This window comes from Lonchura striata, chromosome 1A (genome assembly GCF_050655825.1).
Source record: "Lonchura striata isolate lonStrDom1 chromosome 1A, ASM5065582v1, whole genome shotgun sequence".
NCBI classification, from domain to species: Eukaryota; Metazoa; Chordata; class Aves; order Passeriformes; family Estrildidae; genus Lonchura; species Lonchura striata.
Window position 1 is genome coordinate 10,772,794 of NC_140741.1, and position 9,918 is coordinate 10,782,711.

General features: G+C 40.8%; 1 long non-coding RNA gene across 1 annotated transcript in view; it reads left to right on the forward strand.

The window, feature by feature from the left end:
- Nucleotides 1-9,918, forward strand: part of LOC146763373 (uncharacterized) — a 66,348-nt gene that overhangs the window by 39,396 nt on the left and 17,034 nt on the right. The window contains exon 3 of the long non-coding RNA XR_014952108.1: nucleotides 9,591-9,800. This is a non-coding gene — a long non-coding RNA (uncharacterized LOC146763373). The remainder of the gene's footprint in view (nucleotides 1-9,590; nucleotides 9,801-9,918) is intronic.

Below are 9,918 nucleotides of genomic sequence, written 5' to 3' on the forward strand. Positions count from 1 at the left end.
GCTTTAAGAATTTAAGAAGCTGAACATCACAAGCGCCGTGACAAATCAAGTTCTAAATCGGATCAAGTTACAAATTCTGCTGTGTTTTTTACCCTTGATTTGGAGCTCAGTTAGTACAATTTTGTATACGTTATATTAACTTTTTATGTGCTTCATGTATTGTAATCATAATTAGTTTATCCTTTTTTAATGTCTTTCGATTTACGCCTTTTTTGTAATGTGTAATGGTATTATTTGAGTAGGAAAACATATCAAAAAATCTTTCTTTTGATTCCTCCTGTGTCCCCATTAGCCTAGAAAGGTCCTTCCCAAAAGGGAATTTTATATTAAGCTGTTTTGTTGTAATTATAATTAATTTATTATTTTCTGATATTTTTTGACTTAAAGGCTGTGTTTGTGACCATCATTGCTACAGGAATCACGTAGCTACTGTATCACTTCAGGCTTGCTGCATTGCTGTGAGGTTTAAAAATTTATTAGTTATATTTAGTTGATCTTTTATTGTATTAGACAAAACTTGTGCAATTTAATTATTTAATTCCAATAATTCCATTTAATTATTTTATTTAATAGTTGTGATTTTAATCATTCTAATTCAATTATTTAGTTTAATTTCTGTTATTTCATTCTATTTCAATCACCTGATTTTTAATTATTCTTAGTTAATCTGATTTCAATTCTATTTGTTTTATTTAATTGTTTCTCAGATTTGTTTATTTAAATTGTTTTATTTTAATTCATTACTTATCTTTATTATCATTAATTGGTACAATTATTTCTTTATTGCAATTACACAATTTTAATTCCAACTAATTTAATTATAATTGTTTTATTTAAATTCAAATATTTTATTTTAATTGTTTTATTTCAATTGTTTCAATTAAATTTCAACATTTATTTTTGTTCGTTTTCAATCACTTAACCATTCCATCTACTATTATTTACATTATTTTAGATTGTTACTCAGAGCAGCAAAGCAGCAAGTTTTGTGCAGTTTTGTGTCTGATTTAGGAGCAGTATAGCCAGCTAGAGTTGCAGGCACTTTCTAATATTCTCTCCAGCTTTCATACAGCCTGGTGCCCTTCCTGGCACTATTGCCACTCACCTCCAGCCCTCTGCTGCCACAAGCCCGCGCACCACCCAGTCTCCTGCCAGCTACTGGCTCTGGGTTAAGAGTTGAGTTATAGCAGAAGTAGATTCAAATAAATGGGATTCCTAACTTCTATCTGTATGCAACAGGTCCGGTTGAGGTATTTGAGGCATTTGAAAAGACAAAGATGTTACTACCCTTCCAGCCCTATAAATGCAATGATGTGTCTTTCATGTCCTTAAAGTAATTTGCAATGTTATCATGTTGTATTTTGTTAATGAAGCTTATATTATTTATATACTATAATTTTATATTATTTGCATGTTGTATTAATTTGCTTAAACCACAGAATTCTCCTTCCTTTTGTGAAAAGAAAAGAGGGAGATGTGGTGGTGTGTCTTTAATTTGATTTTTGTTCAATATCTGTTTCCGCCCCTCCATCCCTAATCTCCTCCTCTCCCCAGTTGTCAGTATTCCCTAGCTCTCCCCTAACCCCCTCATCTCCAAGTTGTCAATCCTCCCTTTCCCTGCCCCTTTCCCTGGAACCTTCCCTGTCATTCATCCTAGCCCCCTCCTCTGCTTCCAGAGCATTCCCTGTCTGTTTGGTGAGACTCTAAACCCTATTGCTTATTTTGTGTTATTTCACTTCCCTGCTTCCCCTGATAGGTTTGTGATGGGTTAATTCTGCCCTAAACTCCTCCCCTGCTGCCTCATTGGTTGCTGTTCCTACACCCATCTCCCTGAATTCTTGTATAAAACCTCTGCTCCCGCTCCCGAGGGGGTCTTGGGGCTCACTGAATAAAACCATCCTGTTCACCCCTAAGTCCCATGTCGCCGCCGTCTGTTCCCGCACCACAGACTGGGACTGCAGAGCTTCGCAGGGGGAGCGGCCGCCCGTTCTCTTCCCTCTTGCCGCCTGGCACGCTTCCGCTCGGGGTATCGTGGCGAGGGGAGCGTGTGCCGCACTACTACAGAAGAGAGTATAAAATAGACAATTCTTGCATTTTTTGTTTAATCTTCTCCTATCTGATGGTTGGTTTTTTTTTTTTTTTTTTCAGCATGTAGTGTCTATTTGCAAATAATTAGGTGAAAAAAAGCCAAGTCCTCATAGTAATGGAGACCAAGGACAAGAACAAGGTCAACACTAAGGCTGAATAATTAACTAAAAGTTGCAGGGTTAACTTCAGAAATAGCCTATGATTTCAAGCACCTTTGACTTTTTTCTTGAGCATCAGTGAAGAAATATTATGGTTGGTATGTCATGCTAGTGAGGTAAATTAGCTGAAGGTTTCTTTCACCTCCTTGTCTCATGATTCAAGCATCCCTCAGTTATCTTTTGTAGGTGTTCTGATTTTCAAAATGCTCAGAAGATTATAACTCTAAGGGCTGCCAGGAGCCAGGGTTTGGTTTTGGTCTGCAGTTTATGTGGGGAAGCAGTGAAGATGAAGTAGGGGGATGCCTATCCCTGTCCAGCAGTGCTGGGTCCTGTGCATTAAGAAAAAAAGCAGGTGAGTCTTAGAGCAGGGGTTTCACAAAATCAAAATCTTGCAAGACTGTAACCTTTTTTAACATTACAGATTACAGTTCTGTGTTGTTTTTCCAGCCACGGTGCAAAGACAAATGTTCTTTAAGCAAGTGTTAGGACCATTTTCTCTCTTCCTGGTGTATTTGTTCATCCACCAGCTCCAAATACCCATATTTTAAGTTGCCTTGTTCTTAACAAGCTTGAGTTTTGTGGGAACTCAAAATGTCTCTCAGACATTTTTAGAGGTTCCAGGCCTTAGTCAGAAGCATTTTAGACCCGGGCAGGCAGCTGGAAACAGCTGTGATTTTGAGTTTGAGCCATGGAATGAGTTACCAACTTTGGAGGTGGAACAAGCAGTCACAAAAGGTTAGATAGTATAGTAAAAGTAATTACAAAGTAGAGGGGAAATTTTTTTAGTATTGTACAGGAGGGTTTTAGCACTTGTACAGGGGGGTTTTTACTTTGTACATGGGGGTCAGAAGTTCTAAGATGGAGGAAAGTGGGCTGATCCTGTTCTTCCTCCTTCTTCTTCCTTACCTCCATGTTCTTGGTGATGTTGGCACTCACAGATTGGTTTAGAGTAGAAAAGCACTTGGTAATATAGGTAGTACTTGGGGGAAAACTATAAACATGTAATACGTAATATATCATATAAAAGATAGCAGCAGCCCTGGGCGGGGAGAGAGACGAAGAAGACAGCAGATAGAGAGGATGTCAGGGTGTGTGTGTGTGCCTCTGCCCAGGCCGCTAACCAAGCAGCCGTAGCCCGAGAACATAATCTGTTAGATAACTAGCAATAAACTGCCTTGAGACTGAACAGCAAAAGCCTGCGGAGTTTTTCTTTGGAAGCACGGGTTGGTTGGAGGAGGAATTTCACCACCATATGAGACCCCAGAGCAAGGCTGGGGTTCTCACAGAGTTTAAAATAAGTGACTGAATGTATAATTGCTGAGAATACTCTAAATTGAGATGGTTTGGCTTCTGGAACGAAATCAGCTTGTTTCAAATCATATTTAGAAGCTGAAGAAATTGTGTGAGAATCCTTTATCTTCTGCTGTTACAGAATTCTGGAAACAGTTTCTTGGTGAGGTGATGTTTCCTTGGAAAGCTTTGGTGCACTTGGAGCAAACCCCCAGAGTTCAGGCTACTTGGCAAGGACACCCCAGTCCCCACTCAAGTAGTGCAGGCTGGTGGGAAAAGACAACTTTTCCTTGGCCAGAACAAACCCCCAGGATCCAAAAGGGCAGGGGATAAAAAGCAGAAAAGGAGAATCATGGACAGGAATAAGATCTAAGGCTCTACGTAAGTTCACATGTCTTGACTTACAGTCAGGACATGTTATTTTTGGCGGCACTCCAGATCAGTTAAAATTAAGAGATTGCAGCAGCCTCAGCTCAACTTTAAACTGGCTCATTTACACACTGCTAACATAAAAAAAAAAGTGCATTGTGATTCATGTTGTTATTATTATTCGGTGATATGCTATTTATTTTATGTTGTTCCCACATTTCCTGGTCCTTAAAATGCTGTGGAATAACTGTCACCACAAAATTACATGGTTGTGTTTGTCAAGAAATCTAACTGTGAGTATGGAACTTAGGATTTTGGAAGGTGGGATACTACAAGAGAATGCTTGGTTTGCAAAAATGCTGAACAATAGAAAAATGAATATTTGTCTATAAATAACCTCAGTAGACTTCAGAAATCCACAGGGATGAGATAAATAAAGCAACAGACTGCTTAGACTTGGGTCTGTCCCAAGTGTTAAAAAGTTATTCTGGTACATAGAAACCTGACTTTTCAATGCAGTCTTAGGACTTGAAGCAACTTTTTGGCTGTGCCCCTCTGAGAATGGGAATTTCCAGTTAAAAGAAGGGGGAGGAGAGGTGGAATGTCACCATTTGATAAGTCTGGGATCTGCACACATCTGTGTGGATTGCTGTAGTGGTGTGTCTGACCCTCTTTATGGATGGTCACCCCAAATTGTACTCAAATGCACATTTTCACTGAGCTTTCTTGTTAAAATCCACAGGATTTTGTTTTAACCTTGCTGCTGCTTTCAGAAGCCCCTGCAAGGCTGAAAGCTGACCTTGCTTTCCCTCAGTGGAACATAGTGGGTTTCTGTGCTGCACTGCCACAGGTGTCTCCCCATCCCATCACCCATGGCTGCAGAGGATAATGGTGTGAATTCAGCTGAACTGACATCACTGAGTGAAGTGACCAGGCCAGTGCTGTACAGAGTGAAGATTCATGTGTTTCTAAACTGATATTTTAGGTTTAAGCTTTTATATGTGCTGCTTTAGTGTGTAGTTCTGAGCTTCATATTAGGGGATGGTGAGCTCTCTGCACAGAGTAGGGAGACAAAACAATTCTTTTCCTAGCTTGGAACCAAGAACAAGCACCCAAATTTCAGCTCAAGAGCACAAAAAATGTGGGCTGAAGAGAGAAAAACAGGAAGGATGGGAATTCATCAGCTAAAGCTGTAATTAGACAATTAGCTGCAATATGAAAATGGAGCAGAACTTATCAAAGTGAGAGACCCTGTGACCAGGTGTCCATTTTGGGACCATTTTGGTTCATCTTGGGTGTAGCTCTGGCTAGGCTCTTGTGCTGCCCAAGGTGGATCCATGGAGGAGATCCTTTTAATAAATTCTACTTTAGCTCTATCTAATCTCTATTCTAGGTCAGCCTTGATAAAGCATCACTACTACTGAACATCTCTGGGAACAACAGTTCTGTAGGGAGCCTGTGGGGTGTGCATCCTTTGGAAGCACCAGGAATCCTCTGACAATGTTAAAAAAGGCACCATTCAAAGAGTCAGGGTGGAGGAGCGGAGGGAGTAACAACTGAACTCATGGCAGTGGCATCTGCAAACTGCACCACTGAGTGCAGGATGAGCTTTCCAGAGGGAAAGGAGCAGGCATGGGATGTGGTGTTAAGGTTCTGCGGGCAGCAGAACCTGCTTTTGGCATAAACTCTCTGTAATCACTATTCCAATGCTTTGTCTCACAGCTAATGTGTACAACACAGTAGACGTGAAGATTAAGTTTCAAATGCAGTAGGAGGGTTTACAAATGTGCCCAGTGTACTGAAATGCTTCTCATGCATTGCTAGGGATGCTAATTTAATAATGCATCTCCTAATGTAAACCAGTGAGCTTCCCCCCCCCAAACCCACTACTACCCCCGTGTATTTTTCAGCCATGGATTACAGTTTACATCTGTTTCAAAGGCACGAGGCATTATCTATGTAATGAAATGAATTTGTGATACATTCACTGGGGCAAATGGCTCAGGATAGTCGATAGTCCTAGTTAATGGTTGCAGGTATGAATACATTTGTCCTGAACGTAAAACTAATGCCTGACATCCTCAGCATGTCATACAAACTCAGGCTTTACCTTTGTAGTTAGGCTGAAACCTATTAACATTCCTAATCACATCAACCCTGAAGCCAGGACTGTGTTTTCTCCTCTTACCAGGGAGAAAAATGAAAAAGTAAAGTAGAAATGAGATAGCCAAACTAGGAGAAGGTCCCTCAGAATTCTCATCTCCAAATCAGTACTTAGTATCCCAACCCTGTATATGTGTCACAGGAAAGCATCTTGGGTGCTATGAAATATATTTTACTTTGGGGAATATAGTTGTGAATCCAAGAAAGACATTTGCACTTTTTTTTACTCTCCTAAGCAAAAGGATGAATTCGATGTCAAAAAAACCCAAAAAAACAACCCACCTAAGAAAACAAACAAAACAAAACAAACAAAACCACCCAAACAACAGCAAACCCACCAAAAGAAAGAAATCCCAATGAAAAGACAACCAAACAAAAAATCTTGGTCATGAAAAAATGGATTTTGGTGGTTATTTCTAAACAATTAATTCCACAACTAAATATGAGACTAGAGATGGATTTATAAAAGCATTTCAGATGCTTAAGCCCCAGAGGAAACATGGAACAGGGAGTGGGGGAAAAGTATGTGCAAGGAGAATTACATCTCCACACTCCTTCCCCAGCATCTGCAGATCTGATTTCCCTCTGTAAATAGATTATATCCAATATTTATAAAAAGATTAGTTTAATCTGACATTTAATTAATGGAAACAGCAATGTTTGACACAATTTTCCACAATGCAAATGTGTGAAATCAAATGCAATGATGGATCCATACTAGAGGAGAAAAAAATAATGCTGCTGTAGTTGGAGTCTTCTTTCTCTTGGAAAAAGCAATAGACAAGTGTCCTGGGTTGTAAGATAAGCTTGTATTCCGTTTGCCATCTGTTGAAGGCAAACCGGTTAGACAGGTTTTTGTTATCTCTCTCAGAAACAATGGTTTGCCCCGTAGAGGCAATAGTTTGTTTATACACTATTGACTGACTCACTGCCGGGCTGGTAAATATAACACCGTAAGGGGTCCCACCCAGAAGGGGAAGCCAAGCACTCTATTATTGTTTAAAGGGGTAGCTTTTTAGGGAGAGGAGGCAGCTCTCTGGGCGGGACTCCGAGAGAAGCAGCTCGCTCTCTCTCTTCGCGGGATTCCCAGAGAAGCAGCTCTCTCTCTCTCTCTTCGCGGGATTCCCAGAGAAGCAGCTCTCTCTCTCTCTCTTCGCGGGATCTCGCAGCGAAGCAGCCGGTGCGTGCTGAGGCGACGGCAGCGGAGCTCAGAAGCAACCCCGGCACAGAGGAAGACTGGCCCCACTGCCACCAGATCTTCAGAGGAAAACTATACCCTTCTAAAGATCACCACTGCAGCTGCAATTCATCAGCCACTGCAAGGGAAGCAATTGTCCCAGCAGAACTGATACTGGCACCCCGACTCCTCAGGTTCTGGACTTTCTCACTGGTTTTGTTTGTACCGATTGCATTTGCCTTTTTAAATTGTTGTCTAGTTTTCTCCTAGTAAAGAATTATTACTCCCATTCCCACATCTTTGCCTGAGAGCCTTTTAATTTAAAGATCCTGGTAATTCAGAGGGAGGGGGGTTTGCCGTTCTCCATTGCACAGGAGGCTTTGCCCTCTTCCACAGACTCCTGTCTTGTCGAACCAAGACAACAAGCAAGGTGAAATTTCAATTTGATACTCCCACAAAAATCTAGTGTTTAGGACTCTTTATGGTTTTCAGCCAAATGGTTCTATATATGCACTTATTGATTGTGTAAATGCTGTTAGATGTTCTTTCTAGGATGCACTGCACCAGCTTCTGGTTCAAACATCCACGGCTTTAGGCAAGCTGTTCTGAAATCCTGAAATTAATATCAGAGACCTTTCCAGCTGTAAAGAGTTTTGTTGGCATCAGTCAGTTCTGCTTGGATTTCTCCCACCATTGAAGACCTTAGCTGCCTGTGGCTGGTTAAAGTGGTTGTTTGTAGCTCTTGCACAGTTACCTTCATTATTTTACTTGGGGATTAAGTGTGTGGTAAAGTAGTTACTGGAGGGCTTGATGTTTATGTGAGCCAGAATGAAATATAACAATGGTGCAGCACCCAAGATGGAAGCTGCCTTCCCTTGGATTCCTGGCAGCTTGGGTCTGGGATGTGTGCTCAGCAGTTTGACACAGCTCTAAATGGATGTTATAGCTCTTCAGTCTGGCCTGAACCCTTGGAAAGGCATTGAAGCACACCAAGACATTTGCAGATGTTTTTATCCTTACTCGTTTTATGATTTGTACTCTGTGTTAGTGGCTCTGTTATGACTTGTTTAAAGAGAATTTGAATTTATGGTTGCATTTTGCAGGAATGACAACACTCTGCTCAAGAGTGTCTCAGTTTACCACAGTTTTAAACATTTTGCCATTAGTGAGCAAGGGTGAGAAAAGGGAAGTGCTGGTTTAAGAGAGGCATAACTCAGCAAATTTCTAATTTGCTCAAGTCTATAGAGCCATTAAGCAGTTTTTCCTTTTCACAGGAAGATCCCATGAGTTTGATTTTTTGTGGAATCTATCAAGCTCAATTCCTCTATTTAACCTTATTTAAATTTATTTACTTACTTCCCTTTAGCCATTAAAATATGTGGCTTTATGGGTTTTTTTGTTTAAAAAGTCACAATTTAAAAACCGAAACAATAAAAACCACACTCAACACAATAAAACCCCCAAACGTACTAACAGTTCCTCACACTAAATAGAGACCATGATGTGTGGCACGATCTCCTGTCTAATGGCTTTTTGTTGTGATGAGGAAGATTGTCTGTGCTTTTTTTTTCCACACCTGTCACAGATCAACTTTATTTCCCAAACCCAGAGGGATCCTGAGAAAATAAAAAGATGCAACCTTATTTTTCATCAAGTTTGTGGTACAGGGCTTTGTAAGATAATTCTTCATCCACATCATTCAGAGACATAAATTCAGCTGTTTTTTCCAGGGTTGCATTGTTGTCCAGTGCATTCTCCCCTTTTTAAATTTCAAACTTTCCTACCACTTTCAAACTTTCTTTTATTTTTCAGCTCCTTTTGTACCCTCTCTGTGTGTTCCCAGTTCTGCTTTGAAGTCCTTTGCTGTTCTGTCAGGACAGAGATTTATTTTGCATGACTTCTCTTAACTCTCTTGCCTCTGTGAAGATGCAGCAATGCAAACCTCTGGCAATCCATTCTTTGATTTTGCATTTATTTTTGCCACTCTATACTTTATATATAAGTATCTGGCCACTGTTATTTTCTCTGGAATCCCTTCAGCTGGGTCATTTCTGCCTGGGAGTTGATGGAATTCGATGCTTTTGCACAGAGGCTGGCTGTGACAAAACTGCCTCCAAGAGCTCCCTCTTACAATGGGGTCTGCGGGATCAGGCTTTTGCGTGTGCCTGCAGCCCTACTGATCCTGCAAGATTCCCCACAGAGCAGCCCCTTTGCCTGGAACTCCTTGGAGAACAGTGACCAAGGAGTGAGGCATGACCCCTGCTGCTCCCCCACTCTGTTGCCTAAGCACCAAACTCTGAATCTGCGCTGACATTCCCATGTTTTATCATCCCTTTGTGTTTTAGGTGCATTTGCTCAGACTGATGGCTATTTGATCTCCCCCTGGTGTCCTGTTACCTCTGGGTTTGCTGCCTGCTGAAGACAAAGAGGTGCGAGGAGTTAACACCAAAAAGTTCTTGTATAATCCATCTTGCCTTATTCTTCAGTCTGACTATAGCATATAAGGAAAATGCAGAGAAGAAAAGTCTGGCATCCATAGGGGATACGCTGAAAAGGTCATTTTTTGTGTTTGCCTGCCCTGCTGTTTTAAAAAAGCACTTGAGCGTGCTCACCTCACTTATATTTGGAAACCTTTGACTTCTATATTTAGTTTTCCTTTGTGTCTTGCTACAG